This window comes from Sarcophilus harrisii, chromosome 3 (assembly GCF_902635505.1).
Source record: "Sarcophilus harrisii chromosome 3, mSarHar1.11, whole genome shotgun sequence".
Lineage (NCBI taxonomy): Eukaryota > Metazoa > Chordata > Mammalia > Dasyuromorphia > Dasyuridae > Sarcophilus > Sarcophilus harrisii.
This window is the reverse complement of record NC_045428.1, coordinates 422,800,362-422,828,340: the sequence shown is the minus strand read 5'-3', so window position 1 is coordinate 422,828,340 and position 27,979 is coordinate 422,800,362. Positions and strand designations below refer to the sequence as shown.

Sequence of the window (27,979 nt, the reverse complement as noted above, 5' to 3'; positions counted from 1 at the left end):
AGGGGGGTGGGGGGGTAAGAGGTGAAAAATTGGAACAAGAGGTTTGGCAATCGTTAATGCTGTAAAGTTACCCATGTATATATCCTGTAAATAAAAGGCTATTAAATAAAAAAAAAAAAAAAAAACAAAAAACAAAAAACATTCCTGCATCTTCCCAGCTATTGGAGCTTTCTTCCCTTTATTCTCCATCCCAAATTCCTTGTTTCTGTTTTTCTGTTTGATATCTGCTTAGAAATATTCATGTCATTTCCCCTATCAGAATTTAAGCTCTTTGAAGGAAGAGTCTTTTATCTTTTATAATCTGAGAATCTGAACTATTTCTGTCATGTAGCTGATGCTTAAGAATGATAATTGATATGGTCTACTAAGAAGATGGAAAGAGCAGAACAGAAGGATGAGTAGTTAATTTTAAATAGTAGAAAACAGAGAGGGACTTGGATAGATATTCAGATATGAATAAAGTAGATACTCAAATATTTATGGTTAATGAAAAAATTAACTAATTGAATTGTAAACCAAGAAAAGACTGTTTCCTAAAGGATGTCTTTTTTTTTTTTTTTCTTGTCTATATTTTAAGACTCTCCTTTCCCATGAACACTATTATGCTTGGGTGAATCCATAATTTCAATAGTGGGACCACTCCTTTCACTAATGCAGATTACCACCAATGTTTCTCTTTGAGATATTTGTCATTGTTTTCTGATTAATCCTCCATTCATTATCTCCTCAATCCATTAAGGGTCTTCCTCTTGCTTTTTTATAATCTGTGTTATGCCAGTATACCACTTGGCTGTGCTTTTGTCATATTTCAGACTAAAATACTTGTCCTCCATGTCTTTTATGGCGTGGACATTCTTAAAGTTAATTATTATTATAATTTTTGTGTTGTGTGCCAACTTTTAAAGAGAATTTTCACACGTTCTCATTTCCTTTTCATAATAATCTGATGAGATTAGGGAAGATATTCTGGTCCCTACTTGACAGATGAGGAGACAACAAGAAATATTGTGATTTATACAGACGATGCTGACATTAAACACCAAGGCTCCAGTCCATACACATACCTTTGTCATTTGGCTGCCCCAAAAGCTTAATCTTTTGCTCAAGAATTAAAGGCTGCCCTCTAAATGCTAATTTGTGTGCCTATTTTAAAAGTCTAATACAGTACCTTTTCTTGGTTGTTCTAAGGAAAACAATCTGAGAAAATACATTCTTGCCTGGGAGGTAGACCCATAGATATCATTTCCTCCCGCCATTAATTAAAGCTTTGCTTTTGCCACACCCCTCTGGAGCAAATTAAGGGCACTAGGGTTCCTCCGTTTTCCAGCATAAACCGACAGGAAGAATCAGTAGCCAATTGGGTTACTCAGAGTCGATCAAGACATTTGGGCAGCACTGTTTGTTTGTTCTCTTTTTCTAGAATGAACCCGTACTCTCCAATTAAGCTGTGGTTTTGGATGCAGAGGGCATACATGGGAGGATAGTAGGCACAGTCTTTCTCAGGACTCAACCGCATCCCGGTAACCTCTATCCTCCGCCCGAGTACACTCCACTCTTTGGTGTGATGGACGTAGTGCCGGCCTGATGCGGTGCCGGATTATCTCGCCCGCGGTTCAGAAGCCTTTCACCTAAAAAAAGGTTCCAGTGCCCAGGTTCTGAGGAGAAGGCACAGACGCTAAGGCTGGAATCTGGGGGCACGCAATGGCCAAGTATCGCGGGACTTGTGAACATTTCTCGAGCTGCTGTCGGTGCTTCTAGTGCAGCTATAGCTTGTTTGGCTGGCAGAGCCCTAGCCTGGGGTTGGGGGAAAGGAGGTGGGGAGGATGAGGGATGGGGGACTGGTTACGTAAATGATACCAGCCCAGCGAGAAGCCTCTAGGCTTCTGCTATAGGAAGAGGAGGGGTGGAAGGAGGAGAAGGAGGAGGAGGAGGAGGAAGAGAGAAAAGGGGGGGTAGGGTGGGAGGGATAAGAAAGAGGGAAGAGCAGGAGGGGGCAGGGGAGAAGTGACCAAGCAGCGGCAGCGGTGGCGGCGGTAGCGGCGGTAGCGGCTGCTGCTGATCCATAGGTGACAGCGTTCCCTTCTCTTTTCCCGTCCTCTGGCTCATTCCTGGTTCTTCAGCCACTCGGAGCCACTGCCATCCCGGGGCTGCGATATGAAGAAGCCTATCTGGAGTGGAAAGAGGCCGGAGCTGGCTTGCTCTTCCCCTCGGGAAGTGTGAAGAGGCATTAGGGGGAGCAGGGGGGAGTGATCCGCGGAGCAAAGGGAGGGCAGTCGGAGATTTCCAGGTGAGCTTCCCGGGGTCTGCTCCCCAGGAGCTTCTGCTCCTGTGTGTATTCTATATTCCCGTGGTATTTATTCACTCCCTCTTAACAGAATCATTGCCAAAGGCGAGCAGATTTTGTGCTCCCTCCTCTTCCCCTGGCAGAGGAGGGCACGCGGGAAATGAGGATGGAGGTGATTGACCCGTGGGCGAAAGAAGGTTTCGGCAATCCCCCTTCGGCCCAAGCGCAGGGAATGAGCAAGAGGTAAAGTCCCATCACAAGTAAAGCGTGGGTACGAGATAGGGGAGCATCGGAGCTGTACTGAGTCAGAGAGAGGCTTGGGCTGTCAAAGAGAAGTGGAAGGTGGCACTAGTAACCGGGTTCTGACTAGGGGACACGCTTTATCCGGTGCCGCCAGCTACAGCAGGTGTAAGTACAGCGCAGCGAGCCAGAGAACCCGGGATGCGCCGAACTTTCTGTAGCCGCTCGCAGCCTTTACTCCCTTAACTGAACTTGAGGAGAAGAAGGATGAAGGAAATTATGGCAGTGTTTTGACACCCCTTCCCCACCCCCCGCAAGGGAAGTATAAAACCATTCTGTCTTCCAGAAGGGAGGGCAGGAATCCTACTATTTTTAAAAATTTAATTAATTAATCTATTTATTTATTTATTTTTACCTCAACTCTTGGATCTCTATTGTCAGTCTTAGCAACTTTCTCCAGTGTATTCGGTCCCCGTGTTGAGTTATTCTCTGTTATGGCAGGCAAGGAGGCTTGAAGTGCCACTGCTTTCTACTCTGCCAAAACCTACGAACTCTGTATGTGTGTGTGTGCATGGATGTGGTGGTGGTATAAAAAGCGAAGGAGAGAACGTAGTAAAGGGAAAGGACACAAAATAATGTTATTGTTGCGTTGTTGTTACTCTCTTCCCCGCCCCAAGAGTTGATTTCTAATACCATTCAGCAGGGTAGAAGGGTAAAGAAAGGCTTAGATTTTCAAGTCGGGCTGCTAGAAGTGGACAGGTGCAGAGATGTTTTTATTTTAGGGGAAAGTAAGATTGTGTGTGAATTATTTTATTTTTCTTAGTTGCTGGTGTGTTGGGTGGCAAGAATAAGGGTTGCTTTTCTACCCTTAACACAACCTAAATGTACTGGTTTGCTGTGAAACAGGCATGGATTGAGGCTTCCCATTTGGAAAGTCAGATCTGCAATGATAGCTTCCTATGCCCCCTTCCTCTACATTTCTGGAGTGTTTCCATGCATAGATTCCACTTCTCCAGGCTTTAGTGATAGCCGAAATGGGAACAAGGGTAGAACAGGAAAAAAATTACAGAAGCATCGGGGGTTCAATGAAACACTGATCCCTAAATAGGTAATGGAAACCATGCTAGCTGTATTAGAATGAAGAGATGAGATGGGTTTACTAGCATTGGGACTGGAGGAAATTTCCCCTATTGGGGGGAATTATATAGGTGGTAAAAGGCTAGGACCATTTCATCTCTCCATAAATTAAGTTTTCATGTGTGCCCCCGAGACTGTCAAAATCATTTTATGTGAATACAGTCCTATCCAAGCTTTTTGTGTTTGTGTCTGTATGGTTGTGTTTGCCTGCCCTTTAGCATCACAGAAACCTTCTCATTTGGGGATAGTGGGCTATGGAAAATCAGATTCAGTGATTATTTCTGGATTCTCTTTCACTTTGTCTTTCCTTCTCATTATGTTGATTTTATCTTTGGTGTTCTACTCCTTCTAACTATCCCCTTGTAATACCTCTATAACACAGAAGCTTTTGGAATACTTGATATAAAACCTTTTCACATAAATTTAGAATAGATAAATCTGGATAAGTTCTAACCAAATGGCAGAATTAGCATATTAAGCAACTTGTACATTTTATTTGGTACAATTTTACAAAGGCAAGAATTTCACTTTATTCTAACTTCACTAGAGCTTTCATTAAATTTCATTCCTTAGATGTTTCTTTGCTTGTTTGGTAAAAAAACTACCTCTGGAGAACTTCCCTCTTTTTTCATTGCATAGCTGAAATGGTTAATGCTTCTCTTCTGATGGCTTCAGGATCTTTAATCATGTCTGGGGAAAAGTGGAAGATTTTTAAATTGCTTAATGTTGTTGGTATATGTAAAAATTTCTGCATCCTGAGACATAAGGGTTTGAAAAAAAGATTTCCAAGTCAGGTATCAGTACTTATTGTAGTGTTGCAAAGAGAGTAGACATTTGTTTAGTATAAGAAATATTGGAAGTTCAGAGTGTAGACATGTTCTATACATTTTGGGGTCATTGATAATTTCCCTTTTAGTTTACAGGTAGTAGGTTATTTCATTTGATGAAAGAAAATTGAGGACAAAAAGAGCATTGGATAATGGCTGTCTTTCTAATGTATCTTATTATCTGGAATGGAATTTGATGGCTTAATCTTAATATTATTTAGTGACCTTTAGTTGTCAATTCTATATTGATGCTACTGGAACACAAGAATATATGATGATAGAAAACCTGATATACACAATATTCTAAACTGAAAGTAAACATATAACATTTAGTATACGCTTTAGTGCAACTTTTAGCAATGGAATGTGCTTTATAAAATCAAATATGTCAGATTAAATATATTTGGGGGATATACTATCTGTTAACTGGATAATTCATTCCAAGTATTTTACCAAGTTCCTCAGTGCTATAAAGATAAAAAAGAAGTATAATATTTCATACATATGAGAATCTCACTCTGTGAACCTTTGGGCATGTAATACCTCCTGTTGCATGATATTTGTAAGGCTAGTGGATTTGCAATTTTTCTTCTCTAAAGATGTGATTGTCTACTAATAATAGCTGTAAATTTGCCAGTGGTATTTTGGATAACTAAAAGCAAAATGTAGTATGTGTTTTAAAAGATTACTTTAAGAAGCTATTTCCTGCTTATAACTTAGAATTGACTGTACTAATAATTAAAGAAGGGGCAATGGAGATATAGATGTTGATAGAATTGCAGATGTCTTTTAAGTACTTGGGATGAAGTAGAATGAAAACAAATATATTTTAGCATATTATATCCATATTTAAATTTTTTCTTTCCTTTTGCAAGAAAATGGGAAGTTGTGACAAAGTAATAAGGTATTAAATGTTGCCATGCTCTGAACTTGAATTTAAAAGTGGGAGTGTTAGGAAAAAACATCCCCATTGAAAAGAAAAGATTGTGTCACAAAATGTTGAAACCTTAGAGAAAAAATGATTAACGTAGTAAAGTAGAAGCGGCTGATACTATTTATTATTATCATTATTATTCCTTTTTTGAAGAATAAAGAGATGTTTCTGAACAATGAAAATAGTAAGAAAGAAATGATTAATGAGAGCAAGGCAGGAATAGAATTAAATTCCACTGAACACAGGAGATAATAAGGGCTCATGTCACTGCTGGATAGCCATTGTACTTTATAAAAATGGACAGTTTACAAAATGTATAATTCTAAGTCACTTGTATTATGAGATACAGTATATTGAATTATCATTATAATAAATAATATATACCTGATCATAGCTTTTAATTAACACGTCTTCTTAGGGGGTTTGTCTGTTATGTCAAGGAAATATAATCATCTTCAAATTAAAGAACAGATAAATTGGAGCACTAATTTGAACCTTTTCTTTAGAAATGAATAGCTTTTAATTTGCATTTTATTTCTACATTCTTGTCTTTGTCCCTGTCTCTAGATCAGATGCACAAAAACCAGTAAGACAAAATCATGGCATGTCTTTACAGAGCATAAATTTGTTGGGGGGTAGGCAGATGATATAGTGGATAAAGCTCTGGTATAAGGTCATATCTCAGTTCAAATTTGACCTCACACACTTACTTAGTTATGTGACCCTGTGCAAATAACTCAACCCTGATTGCCTAAAGAATAAATAAATATAATATAAAATACTAATATATGCTTAACAGAATAGGTTCAAAATGAATTTCTATTTAAGGACTTTTTAAATAATGTGGGTGATGAGTGTATTAACTTGTGTTTGCAAATATATCTCATGACTAATGTCCTTATTTGAGAAAATTATTTAATAAATTCATATGTTGTATATTTATTGAACCCTTAGAATTATTTGTTTAATTAATGATTTAATTAAATTAAATTAAATACTAATATATGCTTAGCAGAATAGGTTCAAAATGAATTTCTATTTAAGGACTTTTTAAATAATGTGGATGATCTGTATATTAACATGTGTTTGCAAATATATCTCATGACTAATGTCCTTATTTGGGAAAATTATTTAACAAATTCATATGTTGTACATTTATTGAACCCTTAGAATTATTTGTTTAATTAAGGGTTTCTACTTTAATATGGCTGATAAACACAACTTTTGCATATCTCTTTATGTTTTCATATTTGAGCTTCACAATAATTCTGTGATAGGTATTAAATATGTTGGTATCAGGTTTTGAGTCCGGAAGGGATCATGGAGGCATCAAGTTCAGCTTCTTTATTTTATAGATGAGGAGACTGATGCACACATAAATTAAGTGATTTTCTCAGGATCACACAATGGAACTGTCTGAGGTAGAATTAGAAACCAAATCTCAATGATTTCAAATCAATTTCTCTAGTCACTCTAGAAAATTGTTGCTGAGAAATTAGCCTATTTGTTCTATGGGCTATAGTCAACGCTAAATCTATGATATATACTTAATATGAATGTTATAGTTAATACTTACATTAATATATTTAATATATAATCATTATCTAGTCTAATATTTTATAGAATAGTTATAATAATAAGAATTATTATTACTTTAGCACATATAGCACATAATATTTATATATATCATAGTTGATTCTTAGTTGTAATTATATGTGAAATGGCAATCAATAAACATTTATAAGCATGTATCATGTGCCAACTACTGTGCTAAGTACTGAAGATACAAAAAGAGACAAAAAGCAGCCCTTGCCCTTAAGAAGCTTACTCCCAATGGAGCAAGTACGGTGTGAATTAATTTGTACTAGCAATATCTTTAAAAAAATTAGGCTTTCTATAGAAGTGGGATTTTGGTTGGGACTTAAAGAAGGTCAGGATGGTCAGTAGTCAAAGAGGAAGAGGGAGATAATTCCACTTAGCTCCAAAAGACAGGAAAATCCCTGTATCAAAAAGTACATGTTAAGGAGCAAGAAGACTAGAAAGCTGGGAATAGACTATCATGAAGGGCTTGGAATGTCAAACAGAGCTTTTGATATTTGCTTCTGGAAGCAATAGGAAGCCACACTGTGTGTGTGTGTGTGTGTGTGTGTGTGTGTGTGTGTGTGAGAGAGAGAGAGAGAGAGAGAGAGAGAGAAAGAGAGAGAGAGAGAGAGAGAGAGAGAGAGAGAGAGAGAGAGAGAGAGAGAGAGGTGAGGGCCTATGATAAAGTGGTATCAATATCAAAGGAGAGAAGATATTTGAAAAGTTTTGCAAAGGTAAAATATACAAGCCTTGACAAAAGATTGGATATGGAGGGTGAAAGATAGTGAGGAATCCAGGATGATTCTGTGTTTTGAGCCTGAGAGTATTATGCTTCTCTTTACAGTAATAGACTAGTCAGGAAGGAGAAGCATTTAGAAGGAAAGATAAATAGCTTCTATTTTAGACATATTCAGTTTAAAATGTTTACTGAACATCTAATTCACGATATCTAAAAGGCATTTGGAGATATGACATTGGAAACAGCAGAATAATTGGGACAGAAAAGGTCAATTTGAAAATCATAAGCATAAAAATGTTAATTAAAGTCATGGGAGCTTATGAAATCACCAAGTAAAGTGGAATAGAAGGAGAAGAGAAGAAGACTCAAGGCACAATATTGAAGGGCATCTATGGTTAGAGGACATGATTTGTTTAAGGATCCTGGAAAGCAGATAGTGGCATGGTTAAACAAATAAGTAAAAGCACAACCAGGAGAATGTCCCAAAAATAGAGATAGAAGAGAATATCAAGGAAGAGAGAGTATTCTATAGTTTGGAGAGATGTGGTATGATAAGTTCAAAAAAAAGATTATAAAAAGCTAAGAAAAATTGAGGAGAGAAAGTGGAGGTACTTCAAAAAGTAGATGGCTTTTTCAAGGAGATAGCTACAAAGGCAAAAAAAAAAAAATAGAGGACAATAGTTAGCAGGGATTTGGGGATCAAATAAGGTTTTGTCAGGTTAGGTGAGACATGAGAATGTTTGTAAGAAGTAGCGAATGATCCAGTGGTTAAGGAAAGATTGAAAATAAGTGAGAGTAGGGATAACAAAAGAGTCAGTATATTGTGTCAGTATCTATATTAAGGAGATGGATTGGAATAGGACCTATTAAGTAACCACAGTGGTACGTTTTGGTGAGGAGTAAGAGCGCTTCTTCACATGAAACAAAGGTAAAGAAGGAAAAAGTAGCAGAAGGCACCTGAATAACAGGAGATGAGGAAGGTAATGGTGAATCATTTTAATATTTTTTTCTGTAAAATATAAGACGAGGAGAAAGGGAGAACTCTGTCTATGGCAGGGTGATTGCTTTGTTCCAGATACTAAAATAATTAACTATAACAAACTTCCTTCCATCCATGTGAGTTAGAGATATTCCAGATGAATTCCTTTCTGAGTCTTGCTCAGTCCTATTTCCTTCTTTGCAGGTGGCATTAATATCTGAATATTTTCTTCCTGTTTCCAATCAGAAAGTCAGTGATCTAAGGGTGGTTGTTTCTCTTTCTTCCATAATACTTAGGAAAGTGTTCTGAGTTCTTTTTTTACTTTTAAGTCTGTATGTCTTGGGATGTCTTCCCTTTAACTGTAACCAACTGTGATTGACAATGATTTTTTTATGCTTCCTTCTGGAGACTGATTTTATGAAGCTTTCTCTAGGAGCCAATATTGTCATTTGTGGTTCTAATTTTGGGTAAGAAAGTTAAATATCTCACCAAGTATGAAACAAAAGTAGGTTAGTTCATTAAGAAGTGCTCAATTGTTAAGGTAAATAAGAGGTTTTTTTTTTTTAATATTGAACACTAATAACAAAGTAATGAAGAGTTAATTTTGGAGACATTTTAATTTTATTATATTGTGCTTTTATTTATGCTGTATATTTGCATGGGAAGCAAATCCTGGCAAGCATATTCTTTAAAGCTCTAGGTAATTCATTGAGTTACATAACACTTATAAAAAATGCTCAAGGAATATCTACTGTGAATAGATGAGTAAATTTCAAATAGAATGCCTACAAGGATAAGCTGTCTAAATATAACACAGGAAGGAATTAGTTGAAACTATTAGATTGGGCAATTAAGTCTAATTAAGTTCAATGCAAATGGATTTTTATTAAGTGCTTCCCATGTTCTATGTCATGGGAGCACAAGTAAAAAAAAATCACTTCCAATGTTTTCACAAGGAGCTTAGCTGCTGTTAGTATGGGAAATGCCATGACAGCTTCCCTCATTCATAGAGAATGTTTACTGCTAGCTAAGTGTGATGCCCCTTCAGAGTTAGTGGTCCTTTCTGTGGGATACTACATTTCCATTTATGTAGCATTTGATTACATTATCTTTTTGCTATTATATATTTTTCCTGACCTGTGTTGAGCTTTGAGATTCCTAGAACTCCATTGCCTTTTTCATATGAATTGTTTTTTAGTCTTATTCTTCTTAACTTCTATCATTTACCTGTGTAACTGATTTTTTTTTTACTATCAAGTGTAAGACTTTATCCTTTTCCTAGTTTATTTCACATTTGATAGGAGCAGAGTGGTTTTCCTAAAAGGAAAGGTACACCTTTCTAACACCAGAATTCTTCCAATGACATTTTATGTCTCTGAAGCATGGAATACTATGTTATCTAAAAACAAGTTTCAAATCATACAAAAATCAATGAAAGATGAATGATGATTGTGAATAATCACAGACTATTACCCAGGAATAAGTGTACTGGAAAAGCATTGCAAAAGAAATGTATGAACCAAGAACAAGGAATAACTTATGGATATGCCCTTTGCTTCACTGGGTTCCACACAATATTAAGGCATCTAGAGGAATGTTGCATGCAAATTTGCTGTACTCTTTGTGCAGGATTTACAGAAGAGCTGTGGTCTAATGTCAAAAAGAGGGGAAGCCATGGGATAAGTTATTGGAGAGCATCCATGTAAGTCCATTGCTATGTCAAAATTTCATGTTACTTTTGATACTTTCAAGTCTGTTGAAATATTTTTGAATCTCATATACAGTGTGTTAACTATCTCCTTCATATTCACATCATTCAGAAATCTGATAATCACACTGTATTGTCTTCCTCCAAGCTACTGGTAAAGAAGGCTGAATGGAATAAATCCAACTTCAAAACCTCCTAACACTCTGCTGGACATGACAATTCATGTTGAAATCAATCAATTAGTGTTTTTTTTAGTTTACTTCAATCAGCTCATTTATAGCCCACATAAACAAACACATACTCTGTCTTACCGTCAAGATTATCAAGCATCATAGTAACATCTATGTATATTTCTAGTTTAGTAGGCGTGTTTTAAAAAAAAAGATAAGTTTAGCATAACATAGTCTACTTTTATGGAGTCATAACTGGCTTCTAATAATCATTTACTCAAAAGAAGAATTAAAAAATAAAGTTGGCATAGATCTTAGTGTCCAAAGCATATCCCAAACTTTGGCCCCTTATAATGTATCCATGAAGTACTCTTTTAATCTCTGTTTGAACATATTCAAGTTCATACTACATTGGAACAACTATAATTGTTAGGATTTTTTCCCCTGACATCAAGCCTAAATTAACCTTTTTGGACTATTCAATTGCTTTTGCTTTTGTTTTGCATGTGGCCAATGAGAATAAGACAAATTACTCTTCAACATGATAGCTCTTCAATGATTCATATGAGTATAGCTCAACTATCCAAATAAGAAAAAAAAAAAAACAGGTGGAGGAAGAATACCTGTTGTCCAATTCATGAAATGCAGTTCTAAAAATAACTTATAAAACTGTTTCATCACTATTTATGTCTAGGACAGTCACTACAAATAGAAAACTGTAATGTTCTTCTTTAAATTATAATGTTCTCTGAGAGCAGGTTTCTTGGGGAGCTTCTGGAGGCAGCCTTAGTTTCAGTTCAGTGTAATAATCACCTCAAATGCAGCCAAAGAACAGTCCTTTATTATCTCTTCCAAAATAGCTTGGTTAGGTTTCTTAGAGGCCTATCTCTCTCCTTGGTTCCAAAAGCTCTTGCTGCTAGTCCTTTGCCTCTGCCAGTTTCAGCGTCTCATCCTCCCAATCCAAAGACTCCAGCCTCTACCTTTCTCCAAATCCAAAGCCTCTAGCCAGCACAAACGTAGAAGTTGGAATGAATCTTGACTCTGCCTCCAAGAGGGGGATTGTGGGTTCCTGACTTGTGAATCTCCCGAAGTCAATCCTGACTTGTGAATCTGCTGAAGTCCTTAGTGGGCTTGTGGGAGCTTCTCCTTATATATCCTCTCTTAAAGGTGCGAACACTAATGTGTGAACTCTCCCAAAGGTGTGAAGTCCAAAGGTGTGAACCAAGTATATTAACATTGTTTCTATCATTTCCAGTGACTTAGCACCTTATTTTAAGTTCTGGCCCATAACTGAAAACTAAGTCCAGAACTGAAAAATGGGAATGGCAAGCAATATCAACATATATTCAAAATTAGCCCATTTCTTATTTTAGCTAATCAATTCCTTAAAAAAAAATTACTTTTCATTTCCACATTTCAGTAATATTACATTTATCTAAATATCAGTTATGCCGAATGGATCATATTTAATTTTGTTCATTAATAATAACTTGTCATTTATATAGTACTTTATGGTTTCAAAGCCCTTGATAAATACTTCCTTTTTGCCTTACTACACCACTGAAAAATAAAAGATTTTATTTTACAGATGAGGTAATTCATCTTTAAGTACACAACTAATAAGTGTTTAGACTGGATTATGTTGGTTATAAATAATCAAGCATATGGTTATTGTATTACTATTCCCCTGGTGATTATCTTTTAATCATTGTTTAGTTTTGTTATTCCTATTTGCTATTTTAACATGAAACCTTTTTTCTCAAAACCAAAGTTTCTGATTGCTATAGACAAAATTAAAATAACTTTTTGTCTTATTCTCTCATAAATGGATAATAAAAACATCATTTTGGGGCTCATAAATATGTCTTCAATAAAAAAGGAGTAAAGAGTCCTTATTCATGCTTGGCATTAGCACTTCTCTGATTGGTCTAGGTACACTTTTATTTCAAGAACTCAGCTTTATCCAAGATCTCTTTCCCTTCTTTTTAGGAAGTTTGATCCAAAAACTTGTTTGTTTCCAGGAATACCTCTTCTACTTTTGAAATACTTAGTTCTGGAAATCTTCCACTTGTTAGAGTATTCTGTCTTTGCTCTGACACTATTATTCTGTGATTCCAACCTACTCTTGTATCATTGCATCTCATATTTTCACTCAAGAATCTGGGAATAAGTATTTTCTAGGGGATCTAGAAGAGAAAATAAAAAGGGGAAAAAACACAAACATATAAAAATGTTTGTAGCAATTTTTTTGTAGTGTCAAGGAATACAAAATTGAGTGGATGCCCATCAATTCGGTAATGACTTAAGTTATAGCATATTAATAAAATATTATTGTCTAAGAAATGATGAGTAGGTTGATTTCAGAAAAGGCTGGAATGATATGCATGAACTGAGCAGAACCAGGAAAACATTGTACATAGTAACAAAAATATTATATGATGAGCAACTGTAATGGACTTGGTTCTCCTCAACAATGTTGTGATTCAAGATAATTCCAATAGATTTGGGATGGAAAATGCCAAACACATACAGAGAGTTAACTATAGAGACTGAATGTATATTGAAGCATAATATTTTCACCTTTTTCTTTGTTTTCTTTCTTATGTTTTTTTTTTCATCTTTTGGTCTGATTTTCCTTGCACAACATGACAAAAAATGGAATTATGTTTAAAAGAATTTCACATATTTATTCTATATTAGATTACTTACTGTCTTTGGGGAGGGGGAGACTAAGGAATGAAGGAAGAAAAAATTATTATGTGAAGTTTTACAAAAATGAATATTGAAAACTATCTTTACATATATTTCAAAAAAATTAAAATATTATTGAAAAATAAAAAAGGAGGTTTTTTTTTTTTTTTTTTTTTTGTAATTTTGCTCATATAATTCCTGGCTTTCCTTTGGTAGATAGATTCCCAAATATTTTATGCTATTGACAGTCACTGTGAATGGGATTTCTCTTTGTATCTCTTGCTGTTGGATTTTGTTGGTGATGTATAAAAATGCTGAGGATTTATGGGGATTTATTTTGTATCCTGCAACTTTGCTAAAGTTATGAATTATTTCCAGTAGCTTTTTAGTAGAATCTCTGGAGTTCTCTAAATGTACCCTCATATCATCTGCAAAGAATGATAGCTTGGTTTCCTCATTACTTATTCTAATCCCTTGACTCTCTTTCTTGACTCTTATTGCCGAGGCTAGGGTTTCTAATATAATATTGAATAATAATGGTGATAGTGGGCAACCTTGTTTCACTCCTGATATTACTAGGAAATGTTCCAGTTTTTCCCCATTGCATATGATGCTTACTCACAGTTTTAAATAGATGCTCCTGACTATTTTAAGGAAAAGTCCATTTATTCCTATACTCTTAAGTGTTTTTATTAGGAATAGATGTTGGATTTTATCAAACGCTTTTTCTGCATATATTGAGATGATCATATGATTTTTGCTGGTTTGGTTATTGATATAGTTAATTATGCTAATAATTTTCCTAATGTTGAAGCTTCCCAGCATTCCTGGTATAAATCCTTCTTGGCCATAGTATAATACTGGGAATGATTTTCTGTAATTCTTTTGCTAATATTTTATTTCAGATTTTAGTATCAATATTCATTAGGGAGATTGGTCTCTAATTTTCTTTCTCTGTTTTCAATCTACCTGGTTTAGGTATCAGTACCATGTCTGTGTCATAAAAGGATTTTGGTAGGACTCCTTCAATCCCTAATTTTTCAAATAGTTTATATAGCATTGGAGTTAATTGTTCTTTAAATGTTTGGTAGAATTCACCTGTAAATCCATCTGGTCCTGGGGATTTTTTCTTAGGGAGTTGGTTAATAGCTTGTTCTATTTCTTTTTCTAAGATGGGACTGTTTGGATATTTACTTCTTCCTCTGTTAATCTGGGCAAGCTATATTTTTTAATGTATTCTTCCATTTCATTTAAGTTATTAAATTTATTGGCATAAAGTTGGTCAACGTAACTCCCAATTATTGCTCTAATTTCCTCTTCATTTCTGGCGAGTTTTCCCTTTTCATTTTTAAGACTAACAATTTGATTTTCTTCTTTCCTTTTTTAAATCAGATTTACTAAGGGTTTGTCTATTTTGTTATTTTTTCCCTAGAACCAACTCTTAGTTTTATTAATTAATTCAATAGTTTTTTTACTTACAATTTTATTGATCTCTCCTTTTATTTTTAGAATTTCAAGTTTAGTGTTTGACTGGGGGTTTTTAATTTGTTCCTTTTCCAGCATTTTAGTTGCAAGCCCAATTCATTAACCTTCTCTTTCTCTATTTTATGCAAGTAGGCAGTAGCTTGATGGACATAGAAATCCCTCTCAAGTGAACTTTATAATTCTATGTTATAATTCTGAAAATACACAGTAGGGCTAATTTTAATAGAAACATTGTTTGGAAAGAAATAGCAACAAATTTATCACTTTTCTAAAGTTGTAAAGTAAGAGTACAGAGGCTGAAGAACAGTAAAATGCAAACCTGTTAGTAGTAATAGAGAATACTGATTAATTACTCAGAACAATTATTCAATAGAACTCTCAGAGATATGAACCTTGGCATTTTGGAAGAGAGATCTGAAGGAAATTTCACCATCTCGTATGTTTCAACTCACTTATGACAAAATGTGTAATCCAAAGTCAGTAGTATAGAGTAACAATAACAACAAAAACAGTCAGGCCAACTTTATCATAGCCAAGCCAAGTTGAGGCCTTTTTTGTACCAGAGGCTTAAAACCATAGAAACACATTGAACTTTCAAAATATGCCTGCTTCAATGGAGTTGCTGTCAATTTCTGTTAGCTCTAACTGTTCCTATATTGTAGATTTATCCCTTTGGTCTCATCTGGACTTGCTTAAGAACTTGTGACAAAACTTCTTTTCTTATACATTTCTTTCAACTTGGGTCCTTCAGAAAACTTCTTACAACTTGCTTATCTGGTTTCCAAGAATGATTCTAATATATAGATTCTGTCTACTTTGCTTCACCTAGCACCTGTTAATAAATTCCCTTTGTCACCAAGAAAGTTAAATTGGGGACACATAATTTAACATTATTGAAACACCAGCCACCAGCCTAGAACATAAACTGTTATAATTCCTCTTTTATTGGTCCCAGCACCTGAGTTAATCTTTTGATGCTAAATTCCCTGAGAACCTTAGAAACTGTTATTATTTCCTTTATGCATAGATTGCAGAACTGGTAAATCTAAATTTGTAATATAGACCACTGTGTTATTATATCCTTATATGGAAAGGTTAGAAATATAGGATGCATGATGGTAAAATTAATTCAATGTGTAATTAGTTAGAATATCAGAAACAAATAATGCTGATTAATGAATTGAGTCAAGCCAGAAAAAACCCATAACTCCTTCCTGGCTCTGTCCTCTTTTTTTAATCAATAAGTGGGATGAAGACATAGTTGGCATTCTTATCGAATTTATACATGCCACAAAACTAAAAGGAATATATCATATGCTAGATATGACAGGATCAGGATCCAAAAAGATTTCAGCAAAATAGAACAATGGAATGAAAGTACATTTATAGCTATTTAATTTTATCTCATTAAAAGCATGTATGTAGGCTAAAAAAATCAACAACAACAACACAGAATGAGGGAAATTTAGCTTAAAAGTAATTTTTGCAAGAAGAAAAATATTTTAACTGATTGCAAGCTTAAAAAGCTTGAAATTTTGGCTACCCTAAAATACAAATCCATCAAAAGAAGTATTAGTTTATGGGGGAGGGATTGTAATAGTACTATTTTATCATTTTTTTACACTTAGAATATTATTTCCTTTCTGAAAGACATGATTTCAGAAGGATGTGGACAAGATAGAGAGACTAGAAGATGATGATTGGTATGGGGGGAGAAGAACCTGAAATCATATCATTTCAGAAATAGTTAAAAGATTTAAAGTTGGTCCACCTGGAGAATCAGAGACTAAACAGAGAAGGATCTTGAACAATTTGTGGAAATATGTTTCCATGTGAATAGGATGAAAAATGATATTCATCTTTGAGCATAGGGGTGATACCTTCAGGTTAAGATATACATACGTGTGTGTGTGTGTGTGTTTCTGGGAACACCAGAAACAAATAATGTTGATTGAGCAATTGAGGCCATCAGAGAAAAGATTTACCCCATGAGTCTCTCTTAAATAAACATTTATTAAGAGTTACTGTGTGGCAGGCAATATGCTAAGGGGTGGAGAAACAAAAAGATGCTGTATAATGATGGAAGATAAGAAACATGGACAAACAAACCACAAGATGAATGGAAAATGTTTAAGAGAACGGAGGTAATAAAAATAAAAGGAGTTGGAAAATCCTGTAGAAGAAAAAATTTTCAATGGGATTTTAAGGACTTTGAATCTAATAGGTATATAGGAAGGAGAGAAATCCAAGCTTTGGGGACAATTAAAGAAAATGCCCAAAGCCAAGAAATGGAGTATCTTCTTCATGGAACAGCAAGAAGACCAGAGCCACTGAATCAAAGAGTAACTGTCAGAGAATAAGGTACATGAAGACTGGAAAAGTAGGAAGGTACTATATTATAAAGGGCTTTGAGTACCAAACACAGGATTTTGTATTTGAGCCTGAATTTACTAACTAGGGAAGGGGTTGGCCTAGTTAATTTGTAATCTAAGAAAATTACTTTGTAAGCTGAATGGAGGATAGGGTGGAGTGGGGAAGACTTGAAGCAGACAGTAGCCCAGACATTAGATGATAAGATCCTGTGTGAGAGTTGTGGTAGTGTCAGAGGAGTTAAAACAGTATACTCAAGAGCTTGGATATAAAGACGTTAAGAGGAGGTAAGGATAACACCCATCTTGGGAGTCTGAGAGACAAGTACAATAATATTGCCCTCTAAAATAATAGAGAAATTAGAAGAGGAGGATGATTTACAGCAAAGATTATCTATTACATTTTCAATATGTTAAATTTAAGATATTTTCTGAACATCCAGCTTGAGATGTCTGAAAAGCAATTAGAAATATATGATTATAAAATAGCAAAAGGTTTGGGATAGACTAGCTAGATTTTCAATTTGTTTGAATGTGTGTGTGTGTCTGTATGTGTAGATATAGATATAGATATAGATAAAGATATATATATTTTAGGAAGCTTTTGTATTTCTTTTTTTTCCTCAATAGGGGAAGACTCCAGGTAGAAGAGAATAAGATGGATTTTCGTTCATTAAAAATTATTTATTTTTATAAAGGAAACACGTAAAGAATTGTTATTCTTGGAGGAGGGAAGCAATATTATAGGTTGAATGAGTAAAACTTTCAAAATTTTTCTATCAAATATAGTTGCCTGGCCCAAAGGGAATGAGCTACCTTGTGAGGTGTTTGAAAATGATCGAGACTTATTATATAATAAACATGTTAATGTTAAATAAGCATAAATAATAACAATAGTAATTAATAATAATAAAGTTTGGGATTGTTTATATCTTCCCTGTTGAAGATTTTATAAAAAGGTTCTAATAATTGTCTCATGGTCAATTCTACCCACCCCAAAAAACTCATAAATTTCTTTTTTAATAATGTTTATCCCTTTCCCATATTTAAGGGAAAAGTTATTTTTAAAATGTTAACTTAAGAAAGTTGTTTAATAAGAGTATTTTTTAAATGACTTTTTCTACTGAAGATTGACAAGTTTGTTTTTTTTTTTTGGAATTAAGAATTTTTAGGTTATATTGAAAAATAAGTCTTGATATATTCCAATAATCTGCAAATAACTAACAAATTATTGTGAAGGAACTGACAAACTATCAGTGTTCAAAACATTTTTTCCTCACATAAGAAAATTGTATTTTGGCTATTTCCAAATAAGAAATCAATAGTAGTTTGTTATTTGTAATTCATCTTCTTTTGTCTGAATAGACAATTTCCAAATGAGCATTGCTGTGGACAACTCCACATTCTAAAATTACAATTGATCTCAATGGAAGCAAAATACCAAAAAATATAAAGGGTAATCTCATAAATTTCTTTTACAGGGTTTTTCAGTCCAATATCCCCTTTCATTCTCTCCTTCATGTAAATGACTCATGGAATTGTTAGCCTTTTAAAGAATACAGACTGAGAAATTATTTTTTCTAGTCAGACATTTTTTTAAATGAATTATACTAGTAGTTCCTTTGCAATGGCAAAGAATTTGAAATTGAAGGAATCTTCATCAAAGGTAATGGTTAAACAAGGTATGTATATGACTACAATGAAAGGAGATAGAATTTGAAGCTCAAAATTTAAAAAAATTTTTGAAATTGTTTTTACATAAAATTGGGGGAAATAAAATATTATTTTGAAAAGAAAATTGATTATGCTGCACAGTGATAGTTTAAGAAATTATAAGACTTGAGGAATTTCCCCAAATTGTCTTAATATAAAGGAATAATTTTGATGCTAGAAAAGTGCATATACATAACAGAAATTATGCTACGATTATTTGGGTTACCCTGATCTGTTTGTGTTCTGACCCTACATGCTTCCAGGGTGGAATGTGTTAAAGAATGGATAATAATAATCCTCATTTAAAACTTTATATCCATAAAAAAGTGATATCTAATCTTTATAGGACTGTGATACTCCACTAGTAACAAATTTGGAACTGGAAGGGAATTGGGATACTCTCTAGATTGACTCTCTTATTTTAAAGATAAAGCACAGAAATAAGAAGTGACTTGTCCAAGGTGACGGAAAAAGAAAATGGCATAACCAGAATTTCAGCCATGTACATATGACTTCCAAGTGAGCATTCCATGTCATATTGCTATTATTATTACTACTATTTTTAAGCTTTCATGACATCCATCTCTTACTCCACAAAAGTAACACATTTGTATATGACTATATGATTATCTATGATTATTTACATGCTATACATTGACTTATCTTATTTTAGTCCTTTGATCTGTGATTTCAAGTATGTGGTTGCTTCTTCCAGCAGAAGAGATTGTTAGTCTTCTCTGATCAAGTTCATTACTCATGGTTACCAAATTTCTAATGATATCCTCTAAAATTTGACTTGGCCGATCCACAGACAAGTGTGTAACATACTGAAAACATTTTCTATTTCTTAGAACCTTTAAGAACTCAAGCTATGTTGCATAGTTCTCAAGAAATCAATACCATTTTTCAGCTATGAGGAAGCATCATAGCAATGCTTAGAGTGGTGACATAATAGAATGAAAAGATCAGTAATTAAGAATAAGGGACTTGAATTCAGCTTTGCCATTTTCTACTTAAGTGACATTAAATAAATAACCTCTCTAGCTTTAGTTTTCATATGAGCTAAATGGTTTATTAAGACTTCTTCAATGGTTTCTTACACTTCTAAATATATGATCCCATAATGTGATTAGAACTTTGAGAAAATTCTTTAGATGGTTTTACAATTATCCCCTTAAGTCACATGGGTTGTTGTAAATCTATAAATAATTTTTCATAAACTTAAGAGAGCCACAAATATACACAATTAGTCCTCCAAGCCAGCCTCAAAGAATATGCTATTTGTGTATTATTGATATAGAAAACCACAGTTTCTTAGGTCACTCCATTATTGCTCAATATGACTATTCTCTCAAACAGGAGAAAAACAGGGGTTATGTTAAACTCTGCTGAGTCATTTCCTTGCTCAATCAACTAAGTAGACTAGAACCTAGATTATACACATACCTCAAGTTCTTGCCTTCCATAGATATTGATTTTTTTAAAATTAGTAATAGAGTGCAGATTTCTGAGCAAAATTTTCAAACACAATAAAATTCTGAAAAAAAGTGTTAGAAACAAAACCAAGGCATTTTATATCTATATCAATCTCAAAGTATATAAGATAAAACTAACACCTTAAACTATTGTTCATGGATCCTAAGCCTGGCCCAGATTGGGAAAATATATATATATATATAAGCAGCTGATTAGCAATATAAATAAGGGGAGAGGAAAGGACATGAATAAATATTATTCAACTGAAAAATATATGCAAGATTTATTCAGCAGCTAAACTGGTTTGATACATATTTATCATTTTATTCTGTTGTTGTGATTTAATTGATGTAGAAAACTCCCAATAAGAAAACTTCCTTTCCCAATGCAAGTTAGCAACCAACAGAGAAGGCAAGTACTTTCAACATATTGCATGTTCTTTTTTTGAAAATTTGATAGCATTTTATTTATTTCCAAATACATGTAAAATAATTTTCAAAATTCATTTTTGTAAGACTTTGTGTATCAAATTTTTCTCCTTCCCTCACTGCTTCACTTCCCAAGACAGCAAGATTAGATATGTGCAATTCTTTTAAACACATTCCCATATTTGCCATATTGTGTAAGAAAAATCAGATCAAAAGAGGAAAAAAATGAAAAAGAACTAACAAATGTAAAAATGGTGAAAATATATGTTTCAATCCATTTTTAGTCTTCCTTCTCTCTGGATGTGGATGACATTTTTTATCCCAATTCTAATGGAATTGCCTTGAATCACTGCATTGTTGAGAGAAAAATCCATCAAAATTGATCATCACATAATCTTGGCATTACTGTGTCCAATGTTATCTTGGTTCTTGGTTCTGCTTCACTCAGCATCAGTTCATGTAAGCCTTTTGAGGCTTTACTGAAATCAACCTCCTCATCATTTTTGTAGAGCAATAATAGACCACTGTATTCATATATCATTATTTATTCAGTCATTCTCTAACTGATGGGCATCAACTCAGTTTCCAATTCCTTGTCACCACAAAAAAAAAAAAAAAAAAAAAAAAAAAAAAAAACTATCACAAACATTTTTATACCTAGGACTCCTTTTTTCTCTTTTATGATTTCTTTGGGATACAGACCCAGTAGAGACACACTGATAGATCAAAGGATATACACAATTTGATAGCCCTTTGGGAAAAGTACCAAATTGCTCTCCAGAATGTTTGGATCAATTTAGAACTTCACCAGCAATGAATTAGTGTCCCAGTTTTCCCTCATCTTCTCCAACATGTATCATTATCCTTTCCTGTAAACCTAGCCAATCTGAAAAGTATGAAGTGGTACCTCACATTAGATGTAATGTGTATTTCTCTAATCAATAGTGATTTAGAACATTTTTTCATATAATTAGAAATGACTTTAATTTGCTCCTTTGAAAATTGTTCATATCCTTTGTCCATTTATCAATTGGTGAATGACCTGCATTCTTATAAATTTCAATCAATACTCTTTATGTTTTATAAATGAGGCTTTTATCAGAAACACTGGCTGTAAAAAAATGTTTCCCAGCTTTCTTTCTGCTTCTTTCCTAATCTTGGTTACATTGCTTTTATTTGTGCAAAACATTTTTAATGTAATGTAATCAAAATGATCATAATGTTCTCTTGTTCTTCTTTGGCCATCAATTCCTCTCTTCTCAGATCTGACTGTCCCTTGTTTTCCTAATTTGCTTATAGTATCACAGCATACTTTATGTCTAAATCATGAAACCCATTTCAACCTATGTTGGTATAAGGTATTACATGTTCTTTGTGTTGTTGCCATGGCTGAAAATACATGCCATTTATCACATGGTGGTCAATTTTCGGTAATGAGATATTCTGAATTTTGCTAGTCTGATTTGTTGATAACAGCAGTCCAAACTCAAAGCCTTCAACACTTACTAGAATTTTACAGTTTTGGAGCTTACCCCTCTGAAACCTTCCCTGATACTATTGGATATCAGAAATCCCATAGAAACAAGAAATATCACTGAAGAAATAAAAAAATAATTATTTTGAAAAAAAACTCATTTAAATGTGAAGACCACTGATGAATTGCTCTTAGCTTAATTCAAGGGCAATCTTTAGTGTGGTATAGTGTGCTGAGTGAGTGAGTGAGTGAGTTTGTGTGTATGTGTGTATGTGTTTGTGTAATAGGCAATGTCTGATTTAAAGATTAAAAAATATATATTTAAACTAAAATTGGTACCTCTTCAACTAGCATAGCATCTCTAGTAGGATAGCTCTGCCAAATGCCAACTGACCACAGAGTCTAATACAGTATTGTAAAAGTAGAAAACATTTAACAAGATAATTTTAACATTCTTGTTCCTGCTAAATGATCCAAATATGATAACTATGAAGTTTTCTCTCACACATCTGGAAATTTTGAAGGATGGAACAGAAAGTTATCTTCTTCACAGTAGGGAATGGATAAGGATCATGAATTTGGTTTGTTTATCACATATGAATAGTGAATTCAATGAAAAAATGAACATTTTAAAATATAGGAACATACTTGGGGGTGGGGTGTATTTTTGCTTTGTTTTGTAAATGGACATATCGAAAAAGAAGAAATGAAATCAGGAATAGGGCCTATGCAATACTACAAACGAGAAAAAAATAGTAATGAAACTAAGAACTTGTGGATGTGAGAAAAACCTAAAGAGTCCCTAGAGACAGATTGTTTTTGATATTTCTCAGGAAAAATGACATATAACCCCACTTGAGAAGTAACTATCAAAGGGATCAAAGAAATGTAAGCCAGAGGGATTCAGAGAGAGAAGGAAATGGTTAGAGTAAAAGAGAAAAGATTGAACTAAGCCATGAAATTCGTATATTTCACAATCACATTCCCACTCAACCACCCAATATATATTTTAATCTTTCTGAAAACAGAAAATAGTTATTTAATCTTTCTGAAAACAGAAAATAGTTATCTAGGTGCCATATGCTATGTAAAAATAATTTTTAATGGATACATTTTACTATTCTATTGTGTAGGAAGTGAGTAAATATTAATGAAGCTAATTTAAATAACAGAAAAATCTGATCAAGCATAATAAATTAATCTCAATAAAAATGTACATCAAAACTAAAAGCTACATTTTAAAAATGTTTACACAAATTTGACAAATTTATTAATAAATGGTGACCTGTAGAATGCCAACTGAAAGGTTATGAAAACAAGGCAAGCCCTAATTATGATTATCTTTAAAATGCTGCAGTTATGATGGATGTAATCAAATATTAACATACTATTTCCTTGTGGATTTTGCATGATTACAATTTATTATGTTCACATTATCTAGGAAAATACTTTGGAAAATGAATGACTATTTTTAAGAAAAAAATGAAATGGCTTAACAAAAGACTCATTACTACCATAAATCATATCAGTATAACTAAAAAAAAATCAAATTCAGAAATATAATTTTATATATTAACATTTTTTTCATATTTGGTTATATATTAAGAATATATAATTATTATAGAATAAAGAATATGTAAATCCTATGCTTCATTCATTATTCCTATTTTCAATTTTTATTTTTTTCTTCTGGATCATTGAAGATAGTCTTATAAGTTCTTTTCCAAATCTGAATATTTATGGTTTTTATTTTTGTTTCTGAAAGGAAGAAAAAAAAAGCACTGGGCTGATTCTGACCCTCATATTGAGAAATGACATTGTTTTGTACTTATCCCATTCATTTTTAAGTACTTTGCACAGAAGAAAAAAGTAAGTTAAATACTTGGGTCTCAATTCCCTCTTTTGGATAAAGGATTAGAGTTCTTTGATTTATAAGGAATTTTTTTTACTTCTGATAATTTATTAAATGTATGTCGATTGTTGGTAATTGCTTGGAAGGAAAAAAAAAACCCAAGACCAATACCCAATAGCATCAACATATGTCTGTATTGGTGGAAAAATAGAATTAAGTGAACATATTAGTATACACATACATTATTTAATCTTACAATTTATTCTTGTTTCCCATTTTGAATTTGCAATCTCTAAAATTTCTGAGTACTCTAATTCAATGATCCTAAATACAGGAAAATTATATTTTTCTTAGATAATACTTGACCTGATTAAGGAGGCTTTGGGTTCAAATATGAAAAAGGAGAAAAATACATAGAGAAAATTGCTGAACTCATCAACAATTAAATATGCATTATTAAATTCCTATTATGTGATGAGGACTTTGCTAAGATTATAAATGCAAACAACAACAATAACAATAATACAGTTCCTGCCATCAAGGAGCTCATATTACAACAAAAGTAATACAAACTACAAGTAAAATGAGGGCTACAAAATAAATTGGACATAATCCCAGAGGGAAGGCAACAGCATTTAGGGTAACAAGAAAAGGCTTCTTAATAAGGAAGGGCACTATATCTTGCTAAAGGGTAGCATAGATGAAGAAGCAATAGCATCTAAATTCATAAAAGAGAAATTGAGAGAGCTACAAGAAGAAATAGATAGCAAAACGATAATAGTGGGAGATCTCAACCTTGCACTCTCAAAATTGGATAAATCAAACCACAAAATAAATAAGAAATCAAAGAGGTAAATAGAATACTAGAAAAGTTAGGTATGAGATCTTTGGAGAAAACTAAATGAAGACAGAAAGGAGTAGACTTTCTACTCAGCAGTTCATGGAACCTATACAAAAATTGCCCTTGTATTGGGACATAGAAACCTCAAACTCAAATGCAGCAAGGGAGAAATAGTAAGTGCATCCTTTTCAGACCACGATGCAGTGAAAATTATATTCAATAAAAAGCCAGGGGAAAATAGACCAAAAATAATTGGAAACTAAGTAATCTCATACTAAAGAATGATTGGGTGAAACAACAAATCACAGACATAATTAATAATTTCACCCAAGAAAATGACAATAATTAGATGTCACACCAAAATGTGTGGGATGCAGCCAAAGTGGTAATAAGAGGAAATTTTATATCTCTACAGGCCTACTTGCATAAAATAGAGAAAGAGAAGGTCAATGAATTGGGCTTGCAACTAAAAATGCTAGAAAAGGAACAAATTAAAAACCCCAAGTCAAAAATTAAACTTGAAATTCTAAAAATAAAAGGAGAGATTAATGAAATTGAAAGTTAAAAAAAAAACCTGTTGAATTAATTAATAAAACTAAGAGTTGGTTCTAGGAAAAAACCAACAAAATAGATGAACCCTTAGTAAATTTGATTAAGAAAGAAAACAGGAATATCAAATTGTTAGTCTTAAAAATGAAAAGGGAGAACTTGTCAATAATGAAGAGGAAATTAGAGCAATAATTAGGAATTACTTTGCCCAACTTTATGCCAATAAATTCAATAACTTAAATGAAATGGAAGAATACCTTCAAAAATTTAGCTTGCCTATATTAACAGAGGAAGAAGTAAATTGGTTAAACAGCCCCATCTTAGAAAAAGAAATAGAACAAGTTATTAATCAACTCCCTAAGAAAAAAAAAATCCCCAGGACCAGATAGATTTACATGTGAATTCTACCAAATATTTAAAGGACAATTAACTCCAATGCTATATAAATTGTTTGAAAAAATAGGGATTGAAGGAGTCCTTAAAATCCTATTATGACACAGACATGGTACTGTTACCTAAGCTAGGTAGGTTGAAAACAGAGAAAGAAAATTATAGATCAATCTCTCTAATGAATATTGATATTAAAATCTGAAATAAAATGTTAGCAAAAAAAATATAGAAAATAACTCCCAGTATTATACTATAACCAAGTAGGATTTATACCAGGAATGCCAGGAAGCTTCAACATTAGGAAAACAATTAGCATAATTAACTATATCTATAACCAAACTAGCAAAAACCAGATGATCATCTTAATATATACATAAAAAGCATTTGATAAAATCCAACATCCATTCCTAAAAAAACCACTTAAGAGTATAGGAATAAATAGACTTTACCTTAAAATAGTCAGGACCATTTATTTAAAACTGTGAGTAAGCATCATATGCAATGACGAAAAACTGGAACCTTTCCCAGTAAGATCAGGAGTGAAACAAGGTTTCCCATTATCACAATTATTATTCAATATTGCATTAGAAATGCTAGCCTTGGCAATAAGAGTCAAGAAAGAGATTAAAGGAATTAAGAGTATGTAATGGGGAAATCAAACTATCACTCTTTGCAGATAATATGATGGTACACTTAGAGAACTCCAGAGATTCTACTAAAAAGCTACTGGAAATAATTCATAAATTTAGCAAAGGTGCAAGATACAAAATAAATCCATATAAATCCTCAGCATTTTTATACATCAGCAACAAAATCCAACAACAAGAGATACAAAGAGGAATCCCATTCAAAGTGATTGTCAATAGCATAAAATATTTGACCATCTATCTACCAATGGAAAGCCAGGAATTATATGAGCAAAATTACAAACAAACAAACAAACAAAAAACTTTCCACACAAATAAAGGCAGATTTAAATAATTGGAAAAATATTAAGTGCTCCTGGATAGGCCAAGTGAATATAATAAAAATGACAATACTCCCTAAACTAATCTATTTATTTAGTGCCATAACACCAGATTACCAGAAACTATTTTAATGACCTAGAAAAAATAACAACAAAATTCATATGGAAGAACAAAAGGTCGAGAATCTCAAGGGAATTAACGAAAAAAAAAATCAGATGAATGGGGCTTACCTGTACCTGATCTAAAACTATATTATAAAGCAGCAGTCACCAAAACCATTTGGTATTGGCTAAGAAATAGATTAGTTGATCAGTGGAATAGGTTAGGTTCACAAGAGAAAATAGTCAATAACTATGGCAATGTAGTCTTTGACAAGCCCAAAGAGCCTAACTTTTGGGATAAGAATTCGTTATTTGACAAAAACTGCTGGGAAAACTGGAAATTAGTGTGGCAGAAATTAGCCATAGACCCGCACTTAGTACAGTACACCAAGATAAGATCAAAATGGGTCCATGATTTAAGCATAAAGAATGAGATTATAAATAAATTAGAGGAACGTAGGACAGTTTGCCTCTCAGACTTGTGGAGGAGGAAGGAATTTGTGACCAAAGACAACTAGAGATGATTATTGATCAAAAATAGAAAATTTTGATTATATCAAATTAAAAAACCTTTGTACAAACAAAACTAATGCAAACAAGATTAGAAAGGAAGCAACAAACTGGGAAAACATTTTTACAGTTAAAGGTTCTGATTATGGCCTCATTTCCAAAATAGAGAATTGACTCTAATTTATAAGAAATCAAGCCACTCTCCAATTGATAAAATGGTCAAAGGATATGAACAGAAAATTTTGCAGATGATGGAATTGAAATTATTTCCACTCATATGAAAGAGTGTTCCAAATTATTATTGATCAGAGAAATGCAAATTAAAACAATTCTGATATGCCACTACACACCTGTCTGATTGACTAATATAACAGGAAAAAAAATCATGAATGTTGGAGGGGATGTGGGAAAACTGGGACACTGATGCATTGTTGGTGGAGTTGTGAACGAATCCAAACATTCTGGAGAACAATCTGCAATTATGCCCAAAAAGCTATCAATCTTTGCATACTCTTTGATCTAGCAGTGTTATT

At 33.3% G+C, this 27,979-nt stretch overlaps 1 protein-coding gene across 1 annotated transcript in view; it reads left to right on the top strand.

Moving 5' to 3' along the window:
• Window positions 1–2,046: 2,046 nt before the first annotated feature.
• The window catches only part of GALNT13 (polypeptide N-acetylgalactosaminyltransferase 13), a 577,778-nt gene continuing 551,845 nt past the window's right edge, over window positions 2,047–27,979 (top strand). The window contains exon 1 of the mRNA XM_031960655.1: window positions 2,047–2,287. The gene's annotated coding sequence lies outside the window, so the exon portion shown is untranslated. The remainder of the gene's footprint in view (window positions 2,288–27,979) is intronic.